Source organism: Microcaecilia unicolor, chromosome 2 (assembly GCF_901765095.1).
Source record: "Microcaecilia unicolor chromosome 2, aMicUni1.1, whole genome shotgun sequence".
In the NCBI taxonomy this organism is placed as follows: Eukaryota; Metazoa; Chordata; class Amphibia; order Gymnophiona; family Siphonopidae; genus Microcaecilia; species Microcaecilia unicolor.
This window is the reverse complement of record NC_044032.1, coordinates 608,887,319-608,902,727: the sequence shown is the minus strand read 5'-3', so window position 1 is coordinate 608,902,727 and position 15,409 is coordinate 608,887,319. Positions and strand designations below refer to the sequence as shown.

General features: G+C 41.8%; 1 long non-coding RNA gene across 4 annotated transcripts in view; it reads left to right on the top strand.

Annotated features, from left to right (window-relative positions):
• Positions 1–12,102, top strand: part of LOC115462683 — a 28,595-nt gene extending 16,493 nt beyond the window's left edge. Inside the window, exons 1-3 of one of the 4 annotated variants that reach the window (XR_003940923.1) lie at positions 5,783–5,823; positions 7,251–7,372; positions 12,005–12,102. This is a non-coding gene — a long non-coding RNA (uncharacterized LOC115462683). Of the gene's footprint in view, positions 1–5,782; positions 5,824–7,226; positions 7,373–12,004 lie in introns of those variants that run through there. The other 3 variants (XR_003940922.1, XR_003940920.1, XR_003940921.1) reach the window with 3 other exon arrangements.
• The last annotated feature ends 3,307 nt before the right edge of the window (positions 12,103–15,409 follow it).

Genomic DNA, 15,409 nt, shown 5'->3' with positions numbered 1-15,409 from the left:
AAAACAAACTGAAGAAAATATTTCTTCACTCAATGTGTAATTAAACTCTGGAATTCATTGCCAGAGAATGAGCTAAAAGCAGTTAGCTTAGCAGGGTTCAAAAAAGGTTTGGCTAGCTTCCTAAAAAAAAAGTCCATCTGCCATTTTTAAAATGGACTTGGGGAAAATCCTCTGCTTATTTCTAGGATAAGCAGCATAAAATGTATTGTACTATTTTGGGATCTTGCCAGGTACTTGTAACCTGGATTGGCCACTGTTGGAAACAGGGTACTGGGCTTGATGGACCTTCGGTCTGTCCCAGTATGGCAACTCTTTTGTTCTTATGGTGCATGGTTTGAAGGTGGGTGTACACATGGGTAAAGTCTGAGCAGAGTGTGAGCACAATTATGCACATAATTTATAGAATACTAGTTTAGTTTAGTTTAATTTACTTATATTCAGTCTTTTCGTTTAGTTTATTTATATTCCACCTATAACTAAGCAGAGCACAAAACAACATATATAATCAATAACACAAATAACAAACAATGCACAATACTAAACATGAAAATACATCATTCAATCTGAACACATCAAACCCTTTTAATAATTCCCATCGATGACTGCCATAGCCATGGAAAAAACTCTACATTTCACATTCAGTGATACAACCTAACTAGCAAATTATGCTTCAACAATTTTTTTATAACACACTGTGTCTCTGACTGTTCTGATGTATGTTGGTAACAAATCCTACATTATAGGGCCTTCTATAATTTACACATTTTTAAAAATCTAGCTGCAAGCATTTACACCAGCACTTGTCAAATAGGTGTGGGACTGTACAGATAGATACCGGTATGTGATCATCTATTGGAAAAGCTACCTAAACTCTCAGATCCAAAATATTGAGAATGGTCAATTTTTCATGTCATGGGTCCATAAACAGTCTGAAAAAGTTACATGTTTGAACATCAGTAACTTTTCTTATTTTCACGTAAAAGGATGGGGTTTGGACTTGTTTTACAAACTGATTGCTCTAACTGAATTCATTAAAACCAATATGTCCAGTGGGACCAGCAATTTGAAAAAGCTGGGTATGGGGAAGCACATGTAACCCGGGTCTCACCGCACCACATACTCAGCTCCAGACTTCTGACCCGGGTCACCACAAGAGATTTCTTTTTCACCCACCACTTCTCTCACTCCACACTTCCCATACAATACTAGTCCTTTCTAATTGAGCTTGGGTGTAGGTCAAGATCTGGAATAGAGATCCAGTAGCAATGGGGAATGAAGTTGGGCTTCAAAAAGGGTTCTCTATCAGTCCAGAGAGCAAGCGTCCTCACTCCCAATCCAAAGAACCATACAACACTCCAAGGATTTAGTCTTTATACAAATTCAACTTTACTGAAATTTTCTGCAATTGGCAGGTAAACTAACGTGTTAAATGACGGCAAATAAAGACCTGTACGGTCAATCCAGTCTGCCCAACAAGATAAACTCATTTTACATGGTATGTGATACTTTACATGTATACCTGAGTTTGATTTGTCCTTGCCATTCTCAGGGCACAGACCATAGAAGTCTGCCCAGCACTCTTCTTGTACTAAGTTCTGAAGCTAACGTTGAAGCCCCTTAAAATATACACTCCAGCCCATCCCTATCTAGTCACGATCAGGGCGCTGACTGTAGAAGTCTGCCCAGCACCGGTTTTGTTTCCCAATTACCAGCGTCGCCACCTAATCGCCGCTAAGATTCCGTGGATCCATTCCTTCTAAACAGGATTCCTTTGTGTTTATCCCACGCATATCATATCAGACAACTTGAAAATCCTTGGAGTAACGATTGATAGTCATTTATCATTTGAAACCCATGCTAAAGTTATCAACAAAAGGATGTTTAACATAATGTGGATTTTGAAACGAGTGAAATCATATCGTCCCTTGGATACATTCCGGAACCTAGTACAATCCACTGTACTCACACATGCTGATTACTGCAACAGTGTTTTTTTAGGTTGTAAGTCCTTAATATTGAAAAAGCTCCAGACTTCCCAAAACACGGCAGCCAGACTTATTTTTGGCAAGTCAAGATTCGATAGTGCAACACCTCTTCGAAAGAAGCTTCACTGACTCCCCATCAGAGAAATAATTAATTTTAAAGTCCACTCAATGATTTACAAGTTATTACATGGAGAAGCCCCCACCTACATGAATCACCTTATCGACCTCCCAACCAGGAACAGCTTGACGTCTTCCCGCACTTACCTTAATCTGCACCTCCCCAGCTGCAAAGGTATCAAGTACAAATCCTTCTAGACATCCAATTTTTCCTTTTCAGGTAGCCAGCTTTGGAATGCTTTACCAAGATCCATCCATACAATCAACGGCCTTTTGCCCTTCAGAAAAGCACTGAAGACCCATCTCTTCATGATAGCCTACCCTAACGATTCAATCTAACCAAAGCCTGACCACATGATTCTTACCGACGATTGTTATACATTGACCATGTTTCCCATTATCCTTATTGCTATCCCATATCCATTCCTCTCCATCTTCCTACGCCTACCTCCTTACGCTCATTTCCTTCTGCACCCAATTCTCCTATGTTCAATTTACTTATCCGTTAACCCCATTAATATTGTGTTTACTACAAATTGTATATTCTTTTTTACAACTTTGTAATTCTTTATATTGTTACTGTGTAAGCCGCATTGAGCCTGTGGGGTACAAATGTAATAGATAATACATGTTTGAATTTCATTACCATTTTCATCTCCACCACCTCCCACGGGAGAGCATTCCACATATCCACCACCCTCTCTGTGAAAAAATACTTCTTGACATTACTCCTGAGTCTGCCCCCCTTCAACCTCAATTCATGTCCTCTAGTTCTACCGCCTTCTCTTCTTCAGAAAAGGTTAGTTTGCGAATTAATACCTTTCAAATATTTGAACGTCTATATCGTGTCACCCCTATTTCTCCTTTCTTCCAAGGCATACTTTTTCAGGTCAGCAAGTCTCTCCTCGTACGGTTTGCAACGCAAATCCCATACCATTTTTGTAGCTTTTCTTTCCACTGCTTCCAGTCTTTTTACATCTTTAGCAAGATACTGCCTCCAAAACTGAACACAATACTCCAAGTGGGGCCTCACCAACGACTTGTAGAGGAGCATCAACACTTCCTTTCTTCTGCTGGTTATGCCTCTCTCTAGGCAGCCTAGCATCCTTCTGGCCACGGCTGTCGCCTTGTCACATTGTTTCTTCACCTTCAGATCCTCAGACACCAACACCCCACGGTCTCTCTCTCGTGTGTCAAGCTTACTAATCTCTCCCTTCCTATTTGGTATCTCTCTTTAGGGTTTTATAATTCTGTTATAAAAACTGTTTTAAAACTGTTTTATAATTCCTTATTTACAGTCAATACTTGATCTGCCAACTCTCCTGTTCCTTCAGGATTGTGTATTACAACCCCAAACACTTTTCAACTTGCTTCACGTGGTAAACTCAATGTATTTACATGTCTACAATTCCACCTGTCCTTTACCTCTCCTTTGGGGCAAGCAATAACCCAAGGCTGCTCTTGGTATACTTGATTACAATCCAATTCTCCTTCAGGTACAAACCCTTTTGGCTGTCTTCCTTCCAGCAATGCATTTCTCAAAGCTGCACCCTGGCCTTGAACAGGCTTCCCTTGCTCTAGTTCCTGCTGTTGGGCTGGGTTCCCCATACCCACCCAGGGCTCCTCACTCCTTCTCAGTTGCCACTGTTAGGGGCAGCAACTTCTTCTGAATTCAGCCCAGGTTTATTCTTTCACTCCAGGATCCCCCTCTCCTCTAAGGATCCTGGCGGGGGTACAGGCACCAAAGAATGTGTATTCCCTTCTATAATCTCTTTTATCACTTCTGACTGCTTCCCAGCTATCAATCATTAATTAATAACACTTTTCCTCTGCAAGTTATTCCAGAACCCACCCCCTTGGGCTGGATCCTCACTCCTCATACATCTCTAATCCTTCATCCCAGTGACTCTGGAGAATTCTATGCCTACCTCTTAGTAATCCCCATAGAAATGTGCAGTAGTTATGCAGCTATGTTTTATCTGTATTCTTGTAAGATTGATTTCTTTCCTGTTTATTTTTGGCATTCCTTTTCTTTTCATTTGGTTTTATCTATTTCGTAAAAAACTTTGATTTATTTGTTAAAAAAGTGATTAATCAACTGTAAGTAAAGATAAAGATAATCATTACACACATGTACAACCCCCTACACACACACACAAACACACACACACACACACACACATGTGCATAGGAGCAGCCTTTGGAAATCACTACTTCTGCACTCACCCCTGGGTTCTATATAGGCTGCCTAAATTTGAGTGCACAGAGCAGATGTGCACATAGATTCATTAATTAATGAGCCATTAACACTTATGCACACATATGCCTTCATGTTATTCTATAATGCTGCATACTCAAAGTGTCTTACGTGAAACTCAAAAACGGCATGGGGGAGGGGGGTCAGGGACATTCCAGAAATTTAGGCACAATGTTATAGAATTCGTGGGTTGTGAGTGCCAGGATTTACACAAGGTTTCAGCAGGCATAAGTCCTCGTGACCAAAGTTGGGTGCAGAAATCAATGTAGAGTGTTCTTTATAGGATACTAGGAAAAAAGGTCCATTTCTGACACAAATGAAACGGGCGCTAGCAAGGTTTTCCTCGGAGTGTGTATGTTTGAGAGAGTGTGTGTGAGAGTGACTGTGTGAGAGAGAGAGAGTGAATGTGTGAGTGTGTTTGTGTGACAGAGAGATTGAGACTGGGTGTGAGTGTGTCTGTGTGAGACAGAGTGTGTGTGTGTGAGAATGAGAGTGTGTGCCAGGGGCCCTCCCTCCCAGTTCCAGGGTTTTTCTCCCCCCTCCCTCCCTCCCTTCCACTTCCAGGGTCAGTTCCAGGGTCGCCTGCCCTCCCTCCCAGTTCCAGGGTTGCCCTCCCCCTCTCCTTCCCAGTTCCAGGGTCTCCCTCCCTCCCTCCCAGTTCCAGGGTCTTGCGCCCTCCCTCCCTCCCAGTTCCAGGGTCTCCATCCCCCTCCCCCCCCTATTCCATGGTCCCCCTCCCAGTTCTAGGGCCTCCCTCCCTCCCAGTTCCAGGGTCTCCCTCCACCCCTCCCTCCCTGTTCCAGGGTCGCCCCCCCCCCCCCCTCCGTCGAGCGCTGAGAGCCAGCCTGCTTTAGTAGCAAAGGCCACCTGGCAAATGCTCCCTTTTCTCTTTCAACAAAGTTACCTTATTACATTTCTAAAGGTGAACAATCCATATTATTCAAACGGAGCTCGTTTTCGAAAGCCGTTTCTTTTTTTTGTTCTCCCACTCTTTTAAGATGCCGTTTATATATGGTGTAATTGCTAACTTCTTGTGTTGTTCTCCACCTTCCCCTCCCAACCAAACATCAGGCTTTTCTACCATTTCCTCTCTCCACAAACATCTTTATCGCTTTAATTGCCAATAAACTTCTCTGGCCAATTTCCTGCAGAAAACCGAGGCCCTTGTGTTCCAAGCAGTGCCTTATCAATTCACCTTTCTTTTTCAGTGTCTGTTTTTCACATAATCAAGAATCCTCCTTATTCCAAATCAGCTAATTACTTAATCTCTTCCACCCTGCGGTATTTGCCGGGAGGGCAGCAACAGAGTTCCTCGAGGGCGGGGCGATTACGAACCCTCGTGTGGTTGGTCACAGCTGCTTGTGAGGAACCTGGAAGTACGTGACATCAATTCAGGAGATGGATACAGAGAGCACGAATGCTTCAAGGTTTCAGTGCTACGGAGTCAGCTTCAGAACATTGGAGGTGCTTTTTATTATATAGCATGAGTTTAGAGCAAGATTCTATATACAGTATGGTGCCTAAAAAATCCATGCGGTAAGCATTTCCGCCTAAGCGTATTTTATAAACATAGAATACACTTAGTTGATATCTCAACACCTAAAACTACGTGCGACCATTTACACCAATGAAAACATGGCCTATACCTCTGTGTGTAGATTTACAAGCACTGGGCCAAATTCTATACCTACATGTGTAAATTTTGGAATGCCCATTTCCCCTCCCTTAGTCATGCCCCTTTTGAACTACATGCATTAGAATTTAGGTGCAGTTCATTATGGAATACGCTTAGTGAGTTGTGTGCGTAAATTCTAATTATTGCCAATTAGTGCTCATTATTGCTTGTTAAGTGCTTTTATCAATGCTAATTAGCTGGCTTGAGTTAATTAAGTAATGCTTGATTTTATAGAATATGCCTGAATTTCAGCATAGATCTCTAGTGCACTATTTAGAATTTGACAGCACGGATCTTTCCGGTGCCTAAATCTGGCCACCATTTACTGAATCTAGCCTTCAATGTTGCCCCATTCCCCCCAAACATCATACGCCTCCCCCCTTGCAATAATGGTTGCCAGCCTCCAATGCCCCTCTACCTCCTTATAATAACATTTGTTCCCTCTCCATTCAGTCAGAAGACCCCCTTCACCTAGCTACAGCACACCTGTTGGCAGTGTTTAGTTTCCAATGGAAAGCCATTTAGTTGGGTTCAGATAGTACAGTAGTTGGAAAGCTATTCTCAAATTTGTGATGCCTGCTAGGAAAAGATAGAAGCAAAAAAAATATGTTTATATTATCTCCCTGATTCTGCAAAGGTTGCCAAAAATTACACATGCAAATTTAGACATAATCTTGATTTGCTCACATAATTTAATAGAATAGTGAGCCAATTAGTGCCAATAATTGGCTTTTTAACAAGCAATTATTGGCACTAATTAGATTTAATTGGGTCTTACCGCTTAATGTGAGGCACATGATCCAAAAAGGGGGCACAGAAATGGGAGAGTCATGGGCATTTTGGGGCAGATCAGGGGCGTGGTTTTGATTTACGCACATATTTGTAGAATAACGGTGCTCTATGCATAAATTTAGGCGTGGGCGTTTGTACCACATTTTCATTGGTACAAATGGCTACACCTAAATTTACGCATGACCTCTCTGCTTAAGTGTTGATTCTATAAATTGCATCAAATTTTAGGCATGGCTTATAGAATACCGCTTACGTGGGGTTTATTCGACGCTGATTTTTTAGGCACCATATATAGAATCTTGCCCTATATGTTCTATGCAGAGGGGTAACTCACAGAATGAAAAAGCCTAGTTTTCAACTTCTCTCTAAACAATAAGTGATTCTTTTCATTTCATAATAGTCACAGCCACTTGTGTCATTCCAGTGGAGCCAATCTACTTAACGATCAACCTTGTGTAGAGGCCATCCTAGCTGAGGGGATCTCTAATAAAACATTGCTGTCTGATTTGAAAGTCCTAGGGGGAGCATGTATCTCCAAACACCCAGGTAAGCTGGATCCTTTCCCAGATAACTCTATGTGCAATGATTAACAATTTAAACTTTATTCTTAAACTTACAGGCAGCCGACATCATTCATTCAGCGAGGGGGTGGCTTTCTGCCACTTTTTGGCATTCAAGATTTTCTTGGCCACTATATTAGGATTAACTGCAATCTGGCTCACATTGTTTTTTAATCTTAACCCTAAATAAACCAGATTGGAGTAGTACACATTAAAAATGAATGCCACCTGCAGAACTTCCTTTAAACTCCGAGAAATCTAGTTTTAAAAATAGCATTCTCACCACTGATATATCCTGACTCTCCATCATCAATGGTGAATAGAATATAATACTTAAATTATGAATCTTAGATTCCAAAGAAATAGTGATCTCTTTTATTACTGAATCCTGAAAAGGTCTCTAGAAGTATGGGTCTACCACCCATACAATCTTCATTATAATCCTCATAGCAACAACAAAAATAAATAAATATCAAAAGAAAGAATAGCAGCAGTCTTACCTTTCCTTCCAGAGAAGCAGCACAAAGTCCAGTGGTGAATCCACCATTGCTGCTCGCTTACGGATTTAAATAGGGGTTGTAGACAGGTCAGAGGTCACACAATTAAAAAAAAAACGTCTAACACAATGAAACGCTCATGAGGCACAATAATGCACACAATGAATATCCATAGGTGATTATAAAGCAAAAAAAAAACAACAACCCACAATTTAAAACGTGAAGGATGAGCACAAAAAACATCACGTGAAGGTAAGACTGCTAGATTTGGAATAGTGGGCTTCCAGCTAAAGGTGTTTTATTTATTTTAGCTGTTTTAATCTCAAAGGAGAAATTTTATAGAACCACCTTTGGAGTATGTATCCATATTTTACCTGTTCCCTTGTCTGTGTGAGATGTTACTCACTCTTACAGTCTTTAAATGGATATTATTGTTTTATGTATCCTTAAGTATCACATACCATGTAAAATGTTAACTGCCAGTCCCTCAACCATTCTTCTAACGTTCGGAGATCCCTTCTCATCGTTTCTACTCCCTCCAGGGTATCCACTCTATTGACTATTTTCGTGTCATCCGCAAAAAGGTACACCTTTCCTGCCAACCCTTCAGCAATATCTCCCACAAATATATTAAACAGAATAGGCCCCAGCACCGACCCCTGAGGAACCCCACTGCTCACCTTCCTTTCCTCCAAGCGGATTCCATTTACCACCACCCTTTGCCACCTATTGGTCAACCAGTTTCTTATCCAGTTCACCACTTTCGGTCCTAAGTTCAACCCTTTCAGCTTCTGTGTCTTCTGTGGGGGACCGTATCAAAGGCTTTGCTGAAGTCCAAGTAGATTACATCTAGCGCACGTCCCTCATCCAGTTCTTTGGTCACCCAGTCAAAAAGTCAATAAGATTTGTTTGGCAAGTTGCACATGAAGGGGCGCACAGAGGGGTGTGACCTGCTCCTTTGGCATACCCCTTCGGCTCGATGCCTCAGTATTCTAATCACCATGTGCTGATGTCACTAACTGCTGTCACAATTCAAAAGTTTAAAGCATGCAGGAGGGCAGATAACTCACTGGTTAGCACTATCTCTGATGTTAAGGGTGATTTCTGATATTGGGAAGCCCTGAATAGCAGCCGCTGAAGCTCACAGTGGCAGGCGTGCTGTTCTAATCACCACATGCTGATGTCACTAACTGCTGTCATAATTCAAAAGTTTAACCTTTTAAATTAAAAATCTTTATGTCTAGAAGCCAAAAATTTCCCCACATAATTCTCTTCACTGTGAAGCATTAGGATAGAGTCTAACATCTGAACCAGAAGAGTGAGTCCAATTTGTGAAGTGAGATCTCCACTAACTAGTGACAGGTTCCAAAGCAAAAGAGGGCATTTAAATGGCTCTTTCAACTACCAAAACCATTAATTCTTCCAGATCTAATTTTTGGTTCCCATTAGTTAAATCAAATGGGATTAACACCTCTTCAGATCATCTCTATTCAAAAATTAAATGAAGTATCCCATCAATAACTGTAAATGAGTTTCCAGCAAACCCCTTTGATTAACTTTATGCTTTTATTGAGGTAATACAATAACAATTATTGACCCCAAAATGAGACAACAGTCAAGGCAAGTGAGAATTCTAGTTGATGTAGTTGTGGGTGTAGACTTTCCTCTATCCTTTTCTTCCTTTTATGGATGTATTTACTTGGAGAGCAAAATGACAGACTTGCCTCCATCTGGGCTCATAGGTCTGTAGCTTAAATAAGTAGTCTACAAGGTCATGCCCTGACAGCTGCTGATGTATACCTTATAGATTTTAAGGCTGTCTTCAACTCTAAGGATATCTGACACCCCAGGTGAACCTTCAGACATGAATTCCCCCTTCCCCCACCAAGGGAAGGCTCAAGGCCCTCCTGCCATGTCCAGCATCTCTCTTTCCTTTGCCTTCCCTACTCCTCTGAAATCCAGCATCTTCCCTTGCCTGTCTCCCCAAGGTGCCTAACTTTTCTTCTATTCCCTACTCTCCACCATAAAACATCCAGCATCTCTTCTTCCATTCCTCCCTCCAGGTATCTAGCATCTTTGGCCTTCGATCCCTCCCCCTCTCCCACCAAGATGTTTAGCATTTCCCATTCCCTCCCCATTCATCCACAGTTCCTATTCTCTCCTCCCCCTGCCAAAGTGTTCAGCACCACCAATTCCCTTCTTCCCATCCCCAAGTGTTGAGCATCTAACATTCCCTCTTCCCTTTCCCCTCCTCCATCCCTCTGTGGTTTTCAGCATCTCATGATCACTCTTCCTCCCAACCAAGGTGTTTAGTGGCTTCCATTCTCTACCCCCTCTGGGGTGTCATGACCGCAGCAGTTAGTGAGTCTAAAAAAAGAGTAATCACCATCAGTACAGGCCCTTGAGCATCTTTGGATGTTTGGAGGGGGAGGCTCCAGACAGGCCTTGAGTATGCATGGAAGCACAAGGCCCTGTAAAGGCTACTGACTGCTGCATCAGTGACACCCCAAACTGTACCACCCTAGGCACTCGTGCAGTCTGCCTAGTGGTAAGGCCAGCCCTGGCATCCTTTCAGTCTGTAGCTGCTGTTCAGTTGTCATAGAGCACTGCTTTATGAATTTTGTAAGACATAGAAAGCCAGGGAAATGAGAGGTGAATGAGATATGATGTAGATATGGAGGGGTAAGACTAGAGCTGGAAGGGTGGAAGACGTTAATAGTTGGTAATAAATTGGAGAGAGGCACACATTTCATAAAGAGGAGTGGAAAGAGAAGAAAACCTGAGGAAATCATAATGGAAAATAAAATTCAGGAGAAGGCAGGATTATATTTTTTAACATAAATAATTTAACTATTGTAAATAAACATTGCAATGAATAGTATGATGTTTCAATAACAGTTTTGGATGAGTTAAGAATCTTAGGAACAAAAAGTGGAACAGATGCTCAAAGCAGGCTGATTTTTTGAAGAAATTCCAGAGCTGTTTTCACTCTACTATTATTTTAAATTACTTGGATATCAAAATGTATATACAAGCAAACAGATTAGAAGGAAAATAGCAACAAAGTCCAATGAAGAGCAGCAAAGTGTGGTGGGGCCACAGATGGAACAAGGCGAAGCCAAGGAATAGAGGAAGCAAATTTTATTGACGGACTCGACACAGCCCATGTTTTGGCATGGTGCCTGCATCTGGGGCCTATGCACATAAAAATACACTTACAAATTCAAAAAATGGAATCAATATTCAGCCGGCGGTACTCAGCATTTTGCTGACTGCTGCCAGTGTTATGCCCAGAAATTCAATGCCGGACCGTGTCTGGGGTGTGATGTGGTCACGCTGCTTGCAGCCTTCTATCAGTCATGCTGCAGCATTCTGAATTAGTTGAAGGTGATGCAAACTCTTTTTGGTTTTACCAGTGTACAGGGCATTACAGTAGTCTAGTCGTGATGTTATCGTGGTATGGGCCACTGTGGTCAGACTCGTCTTTTCAATATATGGAGAGAGATTTCATAGCTGTCAAAGGTGATATAGACAATTTTTGAAGGTTGTTTGAATTTGCGGGGTCATAGTTAATGTTGAGTCTAGCAGTATCCCAAGATTCCTGACCTCTGATTTTAGGGGGAGTTCATACTTCCTGAATGGTATTTTGAAGTCAGGTATTTATCCACTTGTGTTAGGTAGCCAAAGAATCTCTGTTTTGCTTGGGTTCAGGCAGAGTTTGTTCTTGTCTGCCCAGGCAGGCAGTTTACTCGGGCTTGTGGGTAGATCTGGTTCAATGGGTATGAGTAGTTGCACATCATCAGCACAGGTGTAGAATTTTGTATCCTTCCACCAAAGCAGCTCAGCCAGAGGCCTGAGGTAGATTTTAAATAAAATGGGAGACAGTATGGATCCCTGTGGTACTCCAGGTTCAGTGCCCAAGGCAATAATGTGCTGTTGCTGAACAGAACTGATTGTTGTCTGTCTGACAAGTAGGATTTTAACAACGTAAATACTGTACCACTGATACCTGTTTCTGCCAGTCTTATAAGAATGATATTATGATTCACATTGTTGAAGGCTGCTGAGAAATCCAGCAACACTAGTATTAAGGCAGATCCCCTGTCACGATTTCTGTGCAGATAATCAAGAAGGGACGCAAGAACTGTTTCTGTTCCATACCCAGGTCTGAAGCAGGATGTCAGACTCAGAAACAGAACGAAGCCTTGTGCCGGAAGAAGAGGACCTGAGCTTGCGGGGGTTGGGGTCCCCCGCCAGCAAAGGTAGGCAACAGTGGCGGGGGGTTGGCAGCAGGAAGGGGGTCGAGAGGGTCATCGGCAGGGGGGTCCAGGGCCAAATCTATGGGGGCCCAGGCCCCCATGGCCCCACGCAGCTATGCCACTGGTTTCAGCAGGCATAAGGCCTCACGCCCAAAGTTGGGTAACAGAATTGGCATTAACCCCGGGATTCTATATGTCAAGCCTAGCATTCTGTGCTGAAATTCAAGTGTATTCTAGAACAATGCGCGTAACTTAATTGGCTTAACAAGTCAATCAGCATTTTTATCAGCACTTAACAATCAATAATAAGCACTAATTGGCAATAATTAGAATTTACACGCATAACTTGCTAAGCATATTCTGTAACGGACAGCGCCTAAATTCTAATGCACGGAACCACAAAAGGGCATGGTTATGGGTGGGGAAATCTACGTGCCAGTATTTATGCCACAGTTCCCTTGCTGTAAATGGATACAGATCGTTTTAAGTGCTGAGATGTCAACTAAGCATATTCTATATACCATGCCTAAATCTAGGCACTGCATGCAGAATACGCTTAGGTGGAAATTTATTCCATGTGGATTTTTCAGGCGCCATATATAGAGTCTAGCCCTGCATGCTATTGTATAAAGGATGCATGGTGCAGAGTGCCCTTTATAGAATACAAGTTTAGTGTGGATCTTTTTGGTGCCTACATTTGAGCGCCATTTACTAAATCCATCCTAAAGTAGCTGTGCTTAAGGAAAGAAAAGATGAGGCAGTAGTGAAAGGCTGATAGAGAACTGATGGTCTACCATTCCTACCAAAATTGGTCCAGTAAGCTCTAGACTTTAATATTATGTGCATTTTCTATAATGCAATGATAATTAATAGAAGACTTTCCATTTACTTTCAAGCTCAATTGTGGTTAACACTCTGATACAATTTCTCACTGTGGTTTCATACAAAAGTCCGATGAGTTTTGGTTTTACAATATTATCAACATAAAGTTCTGAAAATGGCTTAACAGCTGGAATTTGTTTTTCAGAGGGGAGAGAAGGAGGGGAGAGGGGAATCCATGATTTATATAGGTCTGCAACGGGTTCTGTGGTTTTCTCTAGGATCTTAAATGGACTGTAATAGGACAAAAAAAAAGTTGGTGTCCTCTACTGTAGAGACCAATTCTCAAGCATTCTTACTGAACTCTAACTCTCAGTGTTGTCTGTTTTTTCAGATCTATGACCATTTCACAGAGTTGAGTGCTCTTCTCTCAAACAGGATTTAGAGTGGGGTCTCTTGCTGTCTCATACACCAACAGGACACCATCAACCACTTAGTAAAATGCTTAGAACAACAGAGAATGTTTATGTTTGATTTTTCTCAGCAAGATATTTCAGGGTTTATTTAGGAGGTGTCAAGTTTACAATAGTTGCGAAACGCAGCTAATTTTGGTGACTTATGTTTAGACTAGATTCAAATGGCAGATTAGTAGGTTGGCATGTGCAAGATTAATGATGGTTAGGATCAACATTGTTCACAAACATGGAATGCCTGGTGTTAATGCTAATATGCTACCCCCCAAACCATCATTCCTTGGCTATGTGACCTATTACCTCTTCCAAGAAGAGCTTGTAACAGTAACTACCTTACCACAAATTCTACAGCTATTATTTATACACAATATTGGGTATACCTAACAATTATAGTGTTGATTCATGCTCATACTATGCTCTGTGACCTTACAAATCTCAGGGAAAGCACAGCTTAATGGTTAGAGCAGCAGGCAGAGGACTGGAGAGGCAGAAGAGGACATGTTTCACACTTCAAACACATAACTCAAATGTTGTAAATTAAATTAATCAAAAATTTGAACTTCATTCCCAGAAATACATATTTATATAATTAGCTTAAAAGGACTTAAAATCTAATAATAAGGGCAACAGTACTGTTCACTGTCTATTCTCTTTAATCATCAGTTTAAAAACAACTTTCACTTGTTTTAAAGTGAAAAAAGTGCTTTACACAAAGAAAAGCAACATTTTTAACTTACAGTATTTGGCAAGTGACGTGTGATGAAAGATTCATGGATCCAACACCCATAATAAAGCTGGTGTGTAGAACCAGCCAAACCACTAGGTAGACTTGTCACCCACCTAGATGACACAATTTAGGGGATGGCACTGATGCAACAATCATGGTTGTTGTCTACAAAAGAATAATTATGGCTGGTGTGAGGGTCTTGAGCATGGTCAAGGCCTTATAGCTTCTGTTCTCTCTGAAACAGGAAGTACAGAGGGGACAGGACCTAGCAGGCCTTGAGAATGTCTGGGTTCATGCTTTTGATACACCACTTTTCTGTGGTATACCCAAAGTAGTTTACATTTATTATATACAGGTACTTTCCCTGTCCCTAGTGGGCTCACAATTTAAGTTTTTGTACCTGGGGCAATGAAGAGTTAAGCAACTTGCCCAGGGTCATAAGGAGTTCTAGTGGGAATCAAACCCTCCACAACACACTCCTCTATTAGGCTACTCCTTCTCCTGGATGTTCAGGGCCTGTACCAGGCGTGACTAGTCTTCTACAGATACACTAACTGCCACATTAGTACTGCCCCTGCTCCAGAAGGGTTGGGAAATGAGGAAAATTGCTGAACACTTCAGAGAGAGGAGGTAAGGAAGGGAACAGGTGCTGGACGCCGTGGGGTAGGGCAAGAGATAGAGAAGGATAGATATACTGGACACCAGGGGATGGGGGAAGTAGAGAAGGAGAAAGATACTTAACATCACAGGTTGGGAGGTAGGGAAGGGAAGAGATACTTCACACCAGTTATAAGGGAAGGAGAGAGTTGCTAGATACCCTGGGGACTGGAGGTAGGGAAGGAGAAAGGTGCTGGACTATGGAAGGGTAATGAAGGGAAGAAGAGATGTGGGAGGATATGGGGGACTGGGAAGAGGACATGGGGGAGGGCCTTAAGCTGCTCCTTGATGGTGGGCTTAAAGCCGAAGGTTTGCTTAAGGTGTGGGCCAGCTTTGCTGACGTGGCCAATGTTTCTGTCCTTGTTATGTTTGTTTGTTTCTGTACTTGTCAAGTTTGTTTTTATTGTTAATACCACCGAGCACTTTTGGATCGCATGGTCTATAAATATTTTAAATGAATACAATAAAACTATGGCTGCATTAGGTACCAGGTAAACTGAAATATATACTATTCTGCAAATTTGCATTAAAACAAATGTTTAGTGACTTTCAAAACACAAATAAACAATATTATAAGATCTACTCACAAAT